Source organism: Marmota flaviventris, chromosome 8 (genome assembly GCF_047511675.1).
Source record: "Marmota flaviventris isolate mMarFla1 chromosome 8, mMarFla1.hap1, whole genome shotgun sequence".
Classification (NCBI taxonomy): Eukaryota; Metazoa; Chordata; class Mammalia; order Rodentia; family Sciuridae; genus Marmota; species Marmota flaviventris.
This window is the reverse complement of record NC_092505.1, coordinates 14181817-14197869: the sequence shown is the minus strand read 5'-3', so window position 1 is coordinate 14197869 and position 16053 is coordinate 14181817. Positions and strand designations below refer to the sequence as shown.

General features: G+C 42.1%; 1 protein-coding gene across 2 annotated transcripts in view; it reads left to right on the top strand.

The window, feature by feature from the left end:
* The first annotated feature begins 6785 nt into the window (after nucleotides 1-6785).
* Bach1 (BTB domain and CNC homolog 1) overlaps nucleotides 6786-16053 on the top strand; it is a 43273-nt gene continuing 34005 nt past the window's right edge. Inside the window, exon 1 of one of the 2 annotated variants that reach the window (XM_027929161.3) lies at nucleotides 6786-6895. The gene's annotated coding sequence lies outside the window, so the exon portion shown is untranslated. Of the gene's footprint in view, nucleotides 6896-7296; nucleotides 7346-16053 lie in introns of those variants that run through there. The other variant, XM_071615101.1, reaches the window with a different exon arrangement.

Sequence of the window (16053 nt, the reverse complement as noted above, 5' to 3'; positions counted from 1 at the left end):
CAACAAATGCAACTGCTTACAAGGATGGAGACAAGGAAGGCATCAAGGAACGGTGATGCACCTGAGGGCTGACGCTCGTGGGAGGAACCAGTATCTCTAAAGTTCTATTGTGTTGGCTATAGCTCTAGATGAGGGTAGGCTGGCAACAGTTTATGACTTTGGTGGTGGAATAAGACCACGCCAACCCATGGCTTGAGGGGGCAGGCAGCTGAGTTGCTGCTGACACTGCCATTATCTATGGAGAGCTGCTGGTGAAGGACTAGGGGAACCTGTGGATAATAGGCCTGGCTCTGGGTACACAGAGCAGAGTGGAGAAAATTGGAGGGGGGGATCTGGAGTGGCCAACGGTGAAAACTCAGCACCCCCAACCAGTCAACAGTTCTCTCTTCATGGTACTATATGTATCTCTTCTCTGATGCAGTAGGTCTTATTTTACATCTCAGAGGTCAATCATTTCCTTTCCTTTTACTTACTTTTTTACTTAGTTCCTCTCTTCCATTACTCCTTTGAATTCATACACACACACTTCTCATTGTAGGGCATGTGTATCACTAGGTCAGGGTTCTTCATTCTTGAGACTATTGGGCCAGATAGTCCTTTGTTGTGAATGGGGACTAAGGGACACTTATATACAAGGTATTTTATCCATAGGAGCTGTCCTGTGCGTTGTAGAATGTTTGGCAGCATAACTGGCTTCTCCCTACTAGATGTTATTACCCCACCCTTATCAATACTAATATCTCATGGAGGGAGTGCAAAATTGGCCCCTTGTGAGAACTGATGCTCTAGATGAATGAAGTGGCATATGCCAGGCATTAAGTAAGACTATGAGTTTAGAGCATTGATCTCTACTGGTCATGCCAGTTTTATTTAAAAATAAGAAATTCAATTTCTATTTGAGAATACTTTTATTTAAACAAATATATTAGGGAGTTGACTGTAATACTTGCTTGGATTTTAACAATAAAAGACCAACAGCTTCACACTCCAATCCTTGATGTAAATGTCAACAGACACATGGAACAGGACTATGAAGATGGGTTTTTTAGTCCTTTGTACAAGCTGAAGGCTCTGTCAGTGCTGATTCCAATTCAATACTGTGGATCCTGGGTCCACAGGAAAGTACTGGCACCAAACATTGAGGAACTTTTCTGCAGGCTTGTGGGGGTTGGTTATATCCAGATTTGCATCATTTTCTGTCCTCTTTCTAGCTCTAAGTCTCCTCTCTTCTCCTCTTTCACCTTCTAAGTTGGGTGCAGAACAATCAGGCTACCTCCAAGCACCTGAGGGTCTCACTTTCTAGCCCCAAGTACTTACTACTATATGTACAACAATTTCTAGAATTAGCTTTCAGAGAATACCATGTTTTTTTTTTTTTACTACACTGTATAAATATATGCAACAGAGTGGGAGAAAATCTGGAGCACAATCAATTTGTAATTGAAGAAAATCTTGAGTGTCATCTCCAGTCAAGAAACTTGACACAGATTTAAAAGTTAACCTGTTCTATATACTTTTAGTTTTGTTTACCTGAATTTTCTTCTAAGACCGGATCACTGGGTTGCGATTCTTATGAATTTTATTCTACTTTCATGCTTGACTCCATCATCAAATATTTTCTTTAGCCTCTATTTTGTTGGTTTATTGCTACATAAAAAGCTATTTCAAAACTTAGTGACTTGAAACAATGATCATTTTATCTCAGAATTCTGAGTTGACTGGGATCAGCTGAAAGGTTTTCCTGACTAAACCTGACAAGACCAGAGACTCCAAGGCAGCTGCTCACGTGGTTGACATTTGATGCTGACTGCTGGGGCGGGCTGGAGATGGATTTGTCACAGCAGAGTGGCTTGGTCCTGAGGGGAAGTGTTCCATCCTAAGGGAGATCATTTCAAGATAGAGGAAGTGGCAGTTGTCCCTCTCCCAAAAGACCAGTTCCAGTGACATCTCCTGCATCCCCAGTGAGTTCTCAGCTACATGGTCACAGGGCCACATTTGAGATGATGGAAAATAAATCCATTCTCATCTGGGAGAGTGACAAAAATTATGCAGCTATCTTTAATCCACTCCAGTCTCCTACTGGTTTTCAGAAGTATGAGAATTTTTCTTATTTGAGCCACTTTGGTTGTCATTAAATCTGATGTCTCGTGCTGAGCAACTCAGTGAGACCCTGTCTCTAAATAAAATAAAATAAAAGGGCTGGGGAATGTGGCTCAGTGGTCAAGTGCCCCTGAGTTCAATCCCCAGTATCCAAAAAAAAAAAAAATCTGGTGTCTACTTGGCACCTTGTTCACCAACTTGGCCTTTGTCCCACTAAATTCCTCAGTTCCCATACTCTTTTCCCCTGTTCCTTTTTCTGGCCATAGACTTTGTGGGCCTCTCAAATCAGAGGCTGCAATCCCTTCATTGTCCCTTCATTTCAGTTACCAGGTAAACAGTGTTTTCCAGAGAGTCTTTGTTATCTTCGAATAAAAATATGCTCATTTCCCATTAATAACAAAAACCAAACAAACAAAACCCAAAAACCCTCCAAATGGGGAGGGGGCAGAGGTGCTATAACTTCAGTCCATCGTCACTGCTGAGGGAAGTGCCCAATGCCCAGTTTCCAATTTGGAAAGAATTCTGTTTGTTTGATCTTGGTCCTCCCCGGTTCCTCAACCCCAGTTCAAAGCCTTGGCTTTTGACTCCTCCAATTTTGTTGAATAAATTAGTAGATCAATACTTAAGGACAAAAGTAGCTGAGGCAAAGGAGATGTGATGAATAAAGTTCTGGAGAGCCTCTAGAGATATAATGGACAGCAGGGTGGGGTAGGGGACGGTAGGTGTCATGTCATATCTGAGGAAAGGAAGACAGAAACTGAGGGTGGTCTGACAGAAACTGTGGACGTGTAGATGTTTCCTGAGTTTGGGAAGGAGAAATGAGCAGGGTCAAGTGATCCGGTGACTATGCATCAAGGATTTTCTAGGTAACATATTAGGTCTCATCTGAATATTATGCCATGTTGTTCTTTTTAAAATTTATATATTTTTTTAGTTGTTGATGGACCTTTATTTTATTCATTTATATGTGGTGTTGAGGATCGAACCCAGTGCCTCACACATGCTAGGCAAGTGCTCCACCCCTGAGCCACAACCTCAGTCCCCCATGTTGTTCTTATTCCTATCATATGTCAACATCTATATGATTCAGTTCCCTCGTTTTTGAGAGCCAGGCAAGGCAATCTGACTGTCACTGGAGGAGAAAATGATGGTGAATATATCTAGCTTTTATTGAAAATCTTTCTTTGGCTTATGGCTTAAAGTTATTTAAATTGTTTTCAGAGCTAATGATAAGAAGTTATTTTGGAAATAAAATCTGTATAATGTCTAGAAAGAGAATGTGTATGACTTGGGAAATTTTGAAAAGAGAACAACATTTTTTTTCCCTTTAAGACCTTAACATTTTTTCTTTCAATATAAATTGAGCAGAGGCACCATATATCATTATAACCAAAGAGACTTTTAAAAAATCTGTTTTAGTAAGATATTTTAATAAATGTGTCAATGTGAAAGATATTCAGGCTGATATTCTTAAGTCTTTTTTTTTTTTTCTTTTGGTACTGGGGATAGAACTCAGGGGCACTCGACCAGTGAGTCACCTCCCCAGCCCGATTTTGTATTTTATCTAGAGACAGGGTCTCACTGAGTTGCTTAGCACTCTCTGTTGCGGAGGCTGGCTTTGAACCCTCTATCCTCCTGCCTCAGCCTCCCGAGCCGCTGGGATTATAGGCATGTACCACCCTGCCCAGTTGAGGCTGATATTCTTAATAGCTGACCAATTCAATAGATTTTTCTTGATCTTGAATCCAGCAGGGCTAATTAAGATTTTGTTGGCATGACAGTTAATAATATTATGTTAGCTTAGGAAGTCCAGAAGACAGAGGTCAGAACTTATGGTGGTTTGTGAATATTTGCACTGTTATTCAGATTTTATTTTATTTTTTGTATTTTACGTACCCAGGATTGAACCCAGAAGGGGCTTAACCACTAAGCAACATTCCCCATCCCTTTTTATTTCTTTATTTTGAAACAAGGTCTTGCTAAGTTGCTTAGGGCCTTCTAAATTGCTGAAGCTGGCTTTGAACTTGTGATTCTCCTGCCTCAGCCTCCTGAGTTGATGGGATTATAGTCATGGGCCACCAAACCTGGCTGATATTTGGGTATTAAAAAATGATATTATAGTTGTTTTATTAAAAGCAAGAAATACAGAGACAAAAAGTGCCACACAATTTACTGAGTAACTACTGCATCATCATGCGCTCACTCCCTCAACCTGCAATCTGTCCCATTCCTCTCTCTTTCTTCTCAATATTAGAATTGACATTTTAAAACAATCACATAGAAAAGATTTCTACTTACTCTCTCAGCCCAGGGGAGGGTCCAAACTCTAGGCCAGTACATGAGGCCCTTCCATTGAATTGGTTTTGTTTAATTTTCAATTCATTTTTCATTCAGTCTCTTCTATGTTACATACCCTAAGTTTTAACTCAGTGCTTTTCAATTGTTCTGAAGATTATTTGCATCAGTATTAAAAAATGCAGATTCCTGAGTTCTACTCAGACCTTTGAAATTAGAAGCTTAGGAAGGCAGGGGACAGAAACCTATCATTTAATGAGTCTGCAGATATTCTTACTCACTGAAATTTGAGAGACACTTCTAACTGCCTTAACATCTTGGTATACCTTTGTAAGAACTTTCCAAATTATTAAACTCATTAGAATGCATGTCATCATTTTCAGGGCAGAAAATACCATCCCCATTATCTAGAGGAAAGAAAGTTTCTCTCCAGGAGGAGGGTGTGTTCTTCCCCTGAAAAATTCTGCCTAGCTGTGGAAAGAAGAAAAATAAAATTCCATTGGCTCAGGAAGGCTGAGGCCTCTTAGGTGTCTGTAAGAACCCTCATCCTTCTTTCATGGTCTATTCCCAAGTGTCCTTTCCTCATTTCTCATTATATCTTTAACTGCACCATGAGCCCAGACAAGCTGAAATACCTCCCATCTATGTACCTTCCCTCAACAGCTGGGCACCATTCTGATTTTTCAATTAAGTCCCAATGCAAGCTTTCTTCCTCCAGAAAGCCTCCCCAGATTCTAGGTGATAGAATCACTTCATATCTTGCACCACCATCCAATTTCACTCATGTCATCTTCTTATGTATTTTGGACATAAGTCAAATGTCCCTAAGTCCCACATACTTCTGCACTGCACAGATGCAGTCTCACTAGTGATAATATCTGAATTTATTATCTTGGAAGCCTTTTTTTTTTTTTTTTCTTTGGCCCAGGGAGTTCCAGGGCTGTCTTCTTGTGTACAAGGAGTACACACTCTCTGGGGCTGCTGGTGTTCAGCCAATTTTTTCTCCATCTCTCTCTCTACTTTAACTCAAAATCCCTTCATACAAATCCTTCCATGGCTGCAGGCTTCAAAGGCAGTGCCACTTTCCCCAGAAGGTTGGCTAGCATAGTCAGCCCTCAAGATTGCCACACGTGCACCTTACTTGGAAAACAGTCGGTGCTTTGAACTCCAGAGCTGTTAAATGGCTTGGGAACATAATTTAAAAACTGACGAATTGGATAAACATCCAGAGGATGAAAATGTAACCAGGGCTTGAGATGAGCCAGGTGACACCACTGGACACTGAACCTGGTTCCAAGTTTCCTGGCAGCCACAGAATTAAGGGAACATCTGTTACAGGATGCCTTTGTTTTCATTGTCAGCAAAAGTAGGGCTGCCAGAAGATGCTTTCTAATGTATCACCCAACACAATGGGCCCGACTCTTAGTAAGTGCAAAGCCAATAAGCACAACCGGAAGAGTGAAGAAAGAATACTTGTGCAGGCACGGAGAGCCCCGTGTATAGCTCCCAAAGCAGAGTCTTCTGAACACTGAAGCAAAGAGATTTTATTAGGAAAACATATAATAATGAGACTATAATGAGGAAAGTTACACTCTTGGTGTCCACCCCCCCAAGGTCTTATTTGAAACAAACAACTTGAAGGAATGTTAGATAAGCTTTATTTTGGGGGGTGAGGTGGGTATGGGGATTGAACTCAGCGGCACTCGACCACTGAGCCATCCCCAGCTCTATTTTGTATTTTTTTTAAGAGACAGGGTCTCACTAAGTTGCTTTGCACCTCCTCGTTGCTGAGGCTGGCTTTGAACTTCTGATCCTCGTGTCTCAGCCTCCCCAGCTGCGTGCGCCATCGCGCCCGGCTAGACAAGCTTTTGAGGGTGGAGGCTCTTGTCCCTAAAAGTTCCTGTCTGGCAGCCAACAAATGCACTTAATGCCTCCCTTTTCTTTTGGGCCCGCTCAAACTTTGGAACCTGGGTTCTTGGCTACCCCAAAGTGAGCAGCCTGGAAACTCTGCGGAGGAGTCTTCCAGAAGGGACCCCCATGGGGCTCTGGCGAGGGACTGGGTCCGGTGCCTCTTCTCTCTCCTGCCGTCGGTGGGCACCCTGGGCAGATGGGCTGGCTTGGTCTTATTCCAATGTCCTGTCAAACTAGAGGCGTCAGCATCAGCAGGGTGAAAGGAGGTGGCCCTTGGGTGGCTTGCCAGTTCCACCGCGCGCAGAGGTAGGGGGCACGGGCAGCCTCCCCGGACCCTGGCGGCCAGAGCCCGGCTGCAGCCCCCGCCTCGCGGGTGGCGGGGCGGGGCCTCTGGGGGCGGGCCCTCGAGTGGGCGGGGTGTCGGCGCCGCGGGGTGCTGGCGGCCGCAGCGGCGGAGCGGAGGGTGCGCGGGGGAGGGAAGGGCCGGCCGCCGCGCCGAGGGAGTGAGTCACCTGACCGCTGCCCGCGCCGCCCGCCGCCCGCCGCGCGCTCGCCGCCGTCAGTCGGGCCGCGCCGCGCTTCGGCTCTGGTGAGTGGCTGGGCCGCCCCGCCTGCCCGTCCTCCCCGGGGTGGGTCAGCGCGCGGGGTCGGGGCTGCAGGCCGAGGGGCGACCCGGGGGCAGGTCCGGGAGGCGTCGGGGGTCCACGGGAGGCGCTTCGTGGGCGAGGGTGGTGCGCAGCGTGGCTCGCAATTGGCCCCCATTCCTGGAGCGTCAGCGCCCGCGTCCGCGGAAGGGGCGACCCGAGGCTGCTGCGCGGCCAGCGCTGCTGTGTGACCGCCGAGCGGACTTTACCCGGGCCGGCGGGGCGGGGCGCGCCGGGCAGCCGAGTGCCGTCCCCGTCCCGACCCGCGCCCCGCCTGCCGGCGACACATCCGCACCGCCCTCGCGGCCCCTGCCCGGTATTGTCCTCCGCCCCTACTGCGGCGTCCAGCGAGCTGCTGCTCCGGTAGCCTGCGTGTGTGTCGCGCGTGCAACCACGTAAGGAAGGCCGAGTTAGTGGCCGAGCCAAGACACAGCCTTGCTGCGCTAGGTTTAGCCAAGATTGATTTGCGGGACCCGAGTTCCCGGAGCTCCCCTTGTAGGAGTTTTGCCCACACGTTGTAAATTAAGCCTCTTACAATATGGTGAGAGTGGGTGTAAATTCTGGAGACACCAGCTTTGTGCTCTCGTAGTGTAACGCGAGTGCCATTGCCTCTTCATTCTTACCGGCAGCTCCTTGCCATTGAGTAGAAAGGTGCGGAATGCTTTTATGTAGAGCCTTCTGCGTTCGACTTGGGCTGATTCAAGGTAGAGCGTAGTAGTAATTGTGAAAGAACGTGTGTGGGGAAAACAAGCTACAGTACAGCGTCATGCTTGGAAGAACAAAGACTGTTTCGTAGGGTGCTGATCTTTTTGGAGAATGATATCGGTGTCGGAACTGTTACCTGGAGGAGGCCACTCTTAGGTCTTTGTTCACTTGTTGGGACACTCATTTCATCCCAGAGGGCTTGCATTTAAGGCATTTCGGAAAGATAAAGGGTGGAAATCTCGGAGATGTTAGCGGCAGAGCCCTTGAGCGCTTCACATGGTCAAGCAGAGAAATGGGAAGAGGTGTGGGCCTGCTTCTTCCTGGTGTTGGGGTAGTGGTGCAAGGACTGGGCTGGGCTGGGCTTGAAGGCACTTGCCACTTCTGTCTTTGGACATCATAAAGAAACCTAGGAAAGAAAATGGCCCCTGGTGAGTCGGTTGGGAGTAGAGTAGCCTTGGTGTAGGGTCATGTATTACTGTTGTTTAGTCTATGAATCTGTCAAGTGGCTTACCATTGTTCAGTACGTTGGTTGGATAACAAGGTAGGGTGACTCTTTAAAAAAAAGTTGAGTTGCTGAGTCATTCGCCCCAGCCCAAGAGGTAATTAGGAACAGCTGGTGCGATACTCTCATCACATGCCTCCACTATAAAAGGCCAGGGAGCACGCTTGCCTCAGAAGGTCGAAGGGGACCAGGCCACAGTTGTCTGTGTTGATACAGGTAATGAGTGAGTGAAGTATAAGAGCATTCTTAGGAAGTGGCTAAGTAGCATTGAGGTGGTGTTTAAACAGAGTAGCCTTGTGACCTGTTGCAGGAGAATGTGAGGCCATAAAATTTGCAGATAGGAGTAACCCAATCAACAGTGTTGTAACAAAAATTTTACCATTTGTACTGTACTTATTGTACTTTTTTTGTGGTTTTGTTACTGAGTATTTTATGTTTCAGAAAGTGAACTTAATTTGTTCCTTATAAAAATTTATTTATGGAATCATATAAGGGGGTTCCATATCATTTTTCATGGCTCCTGGATTTTCATGCATACATGAGTAGTGTGATACCATCAGGGAGTAGGTAAGAACAATATGGGTGGATTGGCAGGTCTTATAGGACAAATCTAGAAAGAGCTGTTAAGAAGCAACAAATGTATCTGTCTCATTCTCTTGGTATATGTGTCTATATCTTGTGTCATTGCATTTTGCTTAAAAAATGAGTGGGTGAACACATGGAAGGAGTCCTCAAAGCAAGGTTTAGGAATGGAAAGTTTAGTTGGGGGGTGGGGATGAGTAATCTGGCCCTTACCTTTGACTAGAAGAGTGATTAATCTTTTTTGGTGGTAGTTCATTTAAAACATTTTGTAATAGGAAACATGATCCTTTCATTGCTGTAAGTTTGGAACCAAAGATTAGCAATCATGACTTTTTTAGGTATTAGGGTTTCTAGGGTGGGGTACCAGATGGTTCATCTGAGAAGAAAATATTAAAACTTTGCCCCCCCACCTTTTTAATTTTTTTTGGCAGTGCTGGGGATTGAACCCAGGCCTTGCTTGCAAAGCAAACATTACCAACTGAACTATATTCCTAGCCCTAAAACTTTGGTTTTTAAGAGTTTTACATAAAATAAGAAAGACATTAAGTTGAAAGATACAGATTAACAGTAGTGCATGCATATTGTTTAAGATGAGTATATGTTGTTCATTCTTCTTCTCTTGGGGAATATAAAGAATTTAATTATTTTAACACCTGGAATTTTTTTTTTAAACTTGTGATTTCTTTTTAAGAGCTATAGTTGTTTAAATTTATTCTTAGTGGTTTAATTAATTCTTATTTCATGTGTGGTTCTATTCTTTTTATATTACTTTGAAGGTTAGATGCTTGCATGTAAATTTCTTATTACATTGGAATTAGGTATGGGAATTTAAAAAAATACATAGTTCTATTCATTACCATCCTATTTTGAATTTGGTTCAGAATAGTGGTTGGTTTGCTTAATGGGTATAATCTGAAGTGTAGTGATAGGTAAGAAGTTACAATGGGAACACTTGAAGATAACATATACATTGGAGTACAATATTTATATAAAAATAATTTTAAAAATTGCTTTGTTCTGTTGATGTTTGAAAGCCTGTTTATTGTTTGTTTTTTGCCAAGCTCTTTTTTGTTTGTTTGTTTGGACAAGCCCACATCCCTTTGATGAGGATTGCTGACTAGTGTTCAGCAAAATCTCTTGGAAAATGGCATTTATTTAGAAAAGTCTACCTTCTAGGAGTGCTGGGAGCCATTAGTATTTATCACTGACTTAAATCTCATATACCATTCACCTCCTATATCCCTGTACTGTGAGACGTGATGCCCAGAAAAACAGTTGCAAAACCCGTTAAGATTACTAGGATTACTTATTACTAGATTATTTATTCTCTTCACTGTGCTAATTTCTTTGAAGACTTACATTTTAGGAATCACCTCCTCCCTTCAGTTTTCTGACTGATGCGCTTAATGGGAAAATTGTTTAAACCCTAAAACCCACATCTCCTGACGGTCCTACAAAATGTTGTGGAGTAGACGATTTATGAGATTTTTTGACTTTAAAAAAATAAGGTAAAATACTGATGTCCAAGGTATGGGTAATTTGAGTGCTATTTGCAAAAATCCAGGCCCCTTGGAGGGAGTAAGACAGGAAGGCAGATAAAATATTAACTTACATCACCATGAAGCCCGGCCTTCTGGCTTACTTAATGCATAGCATTAATAGAACTGAAGTTGTAGTTGGTTCATTGTACAGGTGACAGAGAAACCATATACCAAGTGGTTGTAAGTAGGAGATAGGGAGCCACAGACTGCCGAGGAAGGTTGAGTTCTGGCTGTGTTATCCCTTTTGAAGCCAGTTCTACCTGGTGACTAGTGCCTTGTCTCCTCAGTGCGGTTGAAGTGACAGTAGAATCTAGATTGTTGTGAGGATTAAATGTGTTAATAGGGATTAAGTGGTTGGAACAGTGCTAGTTTATTTTAAACATCAATAAATGTTAGTTGTTACTTTCTATTGTCCGGAGTCAGGGAAGTGCTTGGTTACACAGCCACATTTTGTAGCTTCCGCAGCCACTGACCACAAGTGGGTCTGAGGAGCACAGCATGTCATTGCTACTGGAAAAACAATTCAGTGTCCCCTGATGATGAGTTAGTAGCACCAGTTCTCTCACACCTAGTTTCTGAGGGAGGGAACCCAGGACACAGCTTTTTACTTAAATCTGACAATCTCAGCAGAGTACGCTAGAGCACATTGCTCTGTCAGTACCTGTTAATTGAAATTGGTGGTTTTTTTTTTTTTTTTTTTGGTGTGTGTGTGTGGGTGGGGGATGGGTACTAGGGACTTAACTCAGGGGCACTCAACCACTGAGCCACATCCCCAAGCTCTTCTTTCTATTTTATTTAGAAACAGGGTCTCACTGAGTTGCATAGCACCTCTTTTTGCTAAGGCTGGCTTTGAACTCGTGATCCTCCTGCCTCAGCCTCCTGAGCTGCTGGGATTACAGGTGTGCACCACTGTGCTTAACTTCTGAAATTGGCTTTTGAAGAAATAAAAACACTTGCCACTCTCTGCCTAGTTTTTTCTCTACATTATAGTTGAGGACAATCTGGTTTGTCAGTATTAAGTCACCTGGTCACTCTCTCCCTGCTTATTAATTATAGGGGGCTAAACTCATTTCTCAGGTCTTATTCCTGAGCTCTATCAGGTTTATTTGGAACATTTGGAATGTACATTTATCTGCCAGTTACTTCTTTTGAGTACTGTTTTTTGTTTTTTTTTTTTTAAATGACATTTCCATGTTAACTTGGAGAAATTATCCATAATATTAATATGAGTAATACAGTGAATATGTTTGTCATGTATCTTGTTATACCTGTTAATAATTCAGAAAGTGAGACCCTGTTTCTAAATAAAATAGAAAGAAGGGCTTGGGGATGTGGCTCAGTGGTTGAGTGCCCCTGAGTTCAATCCCCAGTACCAAAACAACAACAACAACAACAAAGCCAATTTCAAAAGCCAAAATTTTTTAAAAAATTACACTCTATTGAAACAAAAATAGAGTGTTAGTTTTCTGCTAGTGAGGATCTATTTTCTCTCCTGTGTCACACTGAATGTGCCTTTTCTGTGTTTGTTTACAAGCTATCCATTGGTTGCTGCACTGGATGGTCTAACTGGATTAATAATAATTCCATGAGTTTTGAAACTTGGAAGTTTTTAGAAGATTGAAGGAGAGAACATTATGTGTCACAACTCTTAAGTGTATAGTGAGCTGAAACTGTTGGATTTCTGCTTTGTTGTCATCATTTGTGTGATGACTGAGGAAGCAGCTGGTTCGTCTCCTGAGAAAGACAGAAAACTTACTTTGTGACTTGCTTTTACCTGTAATTGACTTAGAATGAATGAGCAATTCAAATTTGAGTTGTTTAGATGTTAACCATTTTATACATTAATACTTTTCTTTTAGTGTCATTACTCCTCCAAAACATATCCTTAGTTTAGAATCGGAGTGAGTTTGGAAAATATTAATATGGTAATAAAAGTCATGCTAATACAGACATAGGGAACAAAGAAGCAGTGGTTGCCAGGACCCTGGATGCTAATGACTGCTGCATGGGCACAGAGGACATGCCATGGAGCTGGCTGGCTGCACATTCCTTTCTGGGCATTGGTACAATGTAGAAAATGTTACCATAATACAGCTGAAGCTGTGTGCAAATCATATTCTTTTAAAAATGAATCTTTTTTTTTTCTTAATGCCATAGGAAACTTGTTCAAAAGAATATGTTTGTAATGATTATTCCCAGTATTTATTTGTTGAAGTGATTTTTACTCTTGTCACCTTTTAGATTGGATAAGTCCTAGTGGACAGCCACATTCCTCTTCCTCATACCTAGTTAAACTGGAGTTATACTAAAAGATGCTTCATGGAGTGGGGCCATGGTTTTCAACTTTTTGAAGTCTGAACTTTAGCAATAGCTTACCTCCTAGACTGTAGTTTAAGTAGTAGATTAAAGGAATCTGCCTGCTCTCCCCACTACCTTTTTTCCATTAATCTTTTCTTTTTTTATTGACTTATCTGTCCCTAGGAATCTGTGGGGAAGTGCTTTGGGCCTAAGGAGGTGAAGTCTACAGGGTTCTGTTGAAAAAACGGGGGAGAGCCACCCACCCAACTCCCTAATTACTGATACCTTCATGTACTTAATAATCAATTTATTAGGTTGTAATTTCAGAGTCAGTGGTTTTGGTAAGATCAGTAATTTTATTAGCATATATTTATATTCAAATATTATTTTAAAAATGTAAAGCTGGTTATCAAATTTTGGCCCAGGCTTCTTCATTTCCAAAGTACCTGATATCTTTTTCTTTACTGTGTTTTTCTGAGGAGTGTTCTCAGCCTGGCTCAGGGTTCTTTCCTAGGTAGGAATTGTCACTTAAAATTAGAAGAAGAAAAAAAAGCTGTTGGCTCTTTTAATATATATATATATTTTCTCATTAGCAGAAGACTTTTGAAGTAGAAAAGCATTTTGCTCACTTAGTAAGGTCCTTTGCTGACATGCTTGGAGTTCCAGCTGTCATTTAGCAGAGGAAATGGCAGTTGAGGTTGAGTGTTCGGCTCTGTCACCTTTCCCTACTTATTGTCTCTTTGTGGTAAAGGACTGTTGCAAGCTCAGATCAAACTCTAGGTATACTTTTGGACTTTTGAACGTGTTTTGCCTCAAGGGCACGGCTCTGGCCCTTGGCCCAGTTGGTCTGTTCCAGACCCCAACTCTCTAATACCTGAGGAATGAGGAATGATTCTTTCTTCTTCATTTCTGTATTTGCTGTTCCTCTCCCCAAACTCACACAAAGTCGCATTCGACTTTTGGCACGTGTAGATAGCAGAGTGGGTTATTAATTCATTTCAACATTTGTGGCATTCCTGTTTGTTAGGTATTAGGTTTACACTTACATACTAGAAACTTTTCTAGATATTAGCAGTACGGAACTTTTCAGAAGTGAGGATAATGGATAAGCAAGTCATTGTTATAGCTTGTGTTATTTGCTGTAAAGCAACATGTAAAATGTGTTGTAGAACCATCAACTTTGAGAAGTCTAAGTTTTGGGAAATCAGGAATGCCTTAGGAATATAAAGATGAATGCATACTTCAGTGGAGGAAATGGCTTGCATTGATAACTCTTGAGAAGCTTAGCTGTGAAGAAGAGTACAGCGAAATAGATCTTAGTAGGAGGAGATTGGGGTCAGGAAAGGTGTGTGATTAAAAATTCAGTCAGTAGCTAGGCACAGTGGCACATGCCTGTAATCCTAGTGACTCAGGGGTGGAGGCAGGAGGATTGCAAGATGAGTCTCAACAAATTGGACCATCTCTCAACATTAAAAAGGGTTGGGAACTTAGCTCTGGTAAAGTGCCGCTGGGTTCAATCCCCAGTAATCCCCACCCCCCAAAAAAAAATTCAGAGGAAAAAGATTGAAGTTGAAGGCAGTGTCCTTGTTTTGTCCTTGGCTAGTTCCTTTTAGAATTGCAGGATGGCTGCCACAAATTCACGACTCAAGGAAATATATCTAAGTTTTCTTGTAGGAGAGAGACTGTTTTTTGTTTTTTCTACTTCTTCTTTCCCCCAGAATGTCTGTTCACTGTATAGTGAAAGAATATATTTCTTTCAGTACTCTAAACAGTTCTAGAGTTCTCTGCTATTCCCTAATACTCTGAGGGAAAGGAGAACTGGTAATGAAACCTTGTAGCTCCAGAGTGTGTCTGTGCCCAGAGGACTGCTGTCTCTTAATCTGGGGGGGCAGGGTGGGCTAGGGTGGTCATCACACCCGGGACATCTGCAGCTCTCACTGAGGTAGCCTAGTTCAAGCAGAAGGTTCCTTGGCCAGACAGGCCAGGACTCTTTAGAACCTAGATCTTTGAATCAAAGATACAAACAGGTGTACCTCCCTCCTTTATTCCTCTCCTGGAAGGAAAGTTGTCCTCGGCTGAACTCACTCCACATTCTTTTCAGGTATCAAAAATAATGCCACCTCAAGTTTATGTAGTGTTCTTGTAACACTCCTGTACTTGGATTCGAAACTCAAGGAGTTTTAAATTTGTGATTCATGTGACTCACTTATTACTCTGGTCTAACTGCTGCTTTGTTTAATTAAAATTTGTTACTTAAAATTCTTTTTATTCTTAATCTTTCCTATTTTTGGAGTCAAGTTCATTATGAGTTGGTGTGTAAGAAATGAGTGGAAATTTGGAGAGTGCTTTTTTTTTTTTTTTTTTTCAAGTATCTTTTGTACTGTGTGTATTCACTCTTAGACCCGCAGAGGTCATTCTGACCTTGAACTAGTTTTAGGGCTCTCACCTCTTCTAGGCAGTTGGAAGTATTTTGGATCATAGCTGCAATTCTTACAGATTGGAAATGACATGACGTACGAAGAGTCTTTAATTAAATTTTGAATGTAGAACACAGACACTTAATACTCTGTATTGAGAGTGATTTTTGGTAAATAACTCCTAACATTCTTTCCTTCTTGAGTTTTCCATGTGTAGTATAGTTACAGACTTTGAATGAAGTTCAGCATAGTTTAGTTTCAGAGTTCCTTAAATGATAGGAGGTTGGCTATGTAATCCAACAAGTGTTAATTACAAGTTAATTTGCTAACTATTGAGTAATAATGGAAAAGTTGCTGTTCTGTGAAAACCAATTTAAGACATTTCCCTACTCCTTGTTCTTCTATCCCTCCTCAGTTTTATCTGCCCCTCCCCCACTGGCTGCTTGAGTCTGTAACAGGAGTTGAAGTGTAATATTTGGACCTCCTCAGTCTTTAAGTTACTGACCCTCTCAGGGCCTCTTATCCTTATCTGTTCTTTATCTGTAACAGAAACAGGCCATCCTAGATGAATGTGCTCTTTTAGTTAGAAATTGTTTAGCTCTGTGATATTAGTGATTATTTTAGGCATGATTGTATCATACTTTTTTTTTTTTTTTAACCTTGTTGAGCTCCTTATTAGGTGTTCTAAATTTTTATTGTTAAAGGACCGGGAAACCTCATTTTGGGTTTTTTTTTTTTTTTGCATTTGGAATAATTCTTGGGTTTGTAGAATTATGTGTAGTTTTCTCCATCATGTGCATAATAATAGCAGCAATAATGCAATAATGATGAAATATTAGTGGTGTTGTACCATGCACCTTACTGTTAAATGCACTAATCAATCAGTCTGTAAAGTGTGGGGGGTGTTTTCCTGCTGGGGGAACCTGAGGCCATGACGTTGGGTAACTGATAGAAGACCCTATACTTGGTAGAATATGAATAGAACCTTAATTTTATCCCAGTACTGGTGGTGTTAACCTAAAACTTGATGTTTCCCTTTTTCTTTCATAATTCTATGT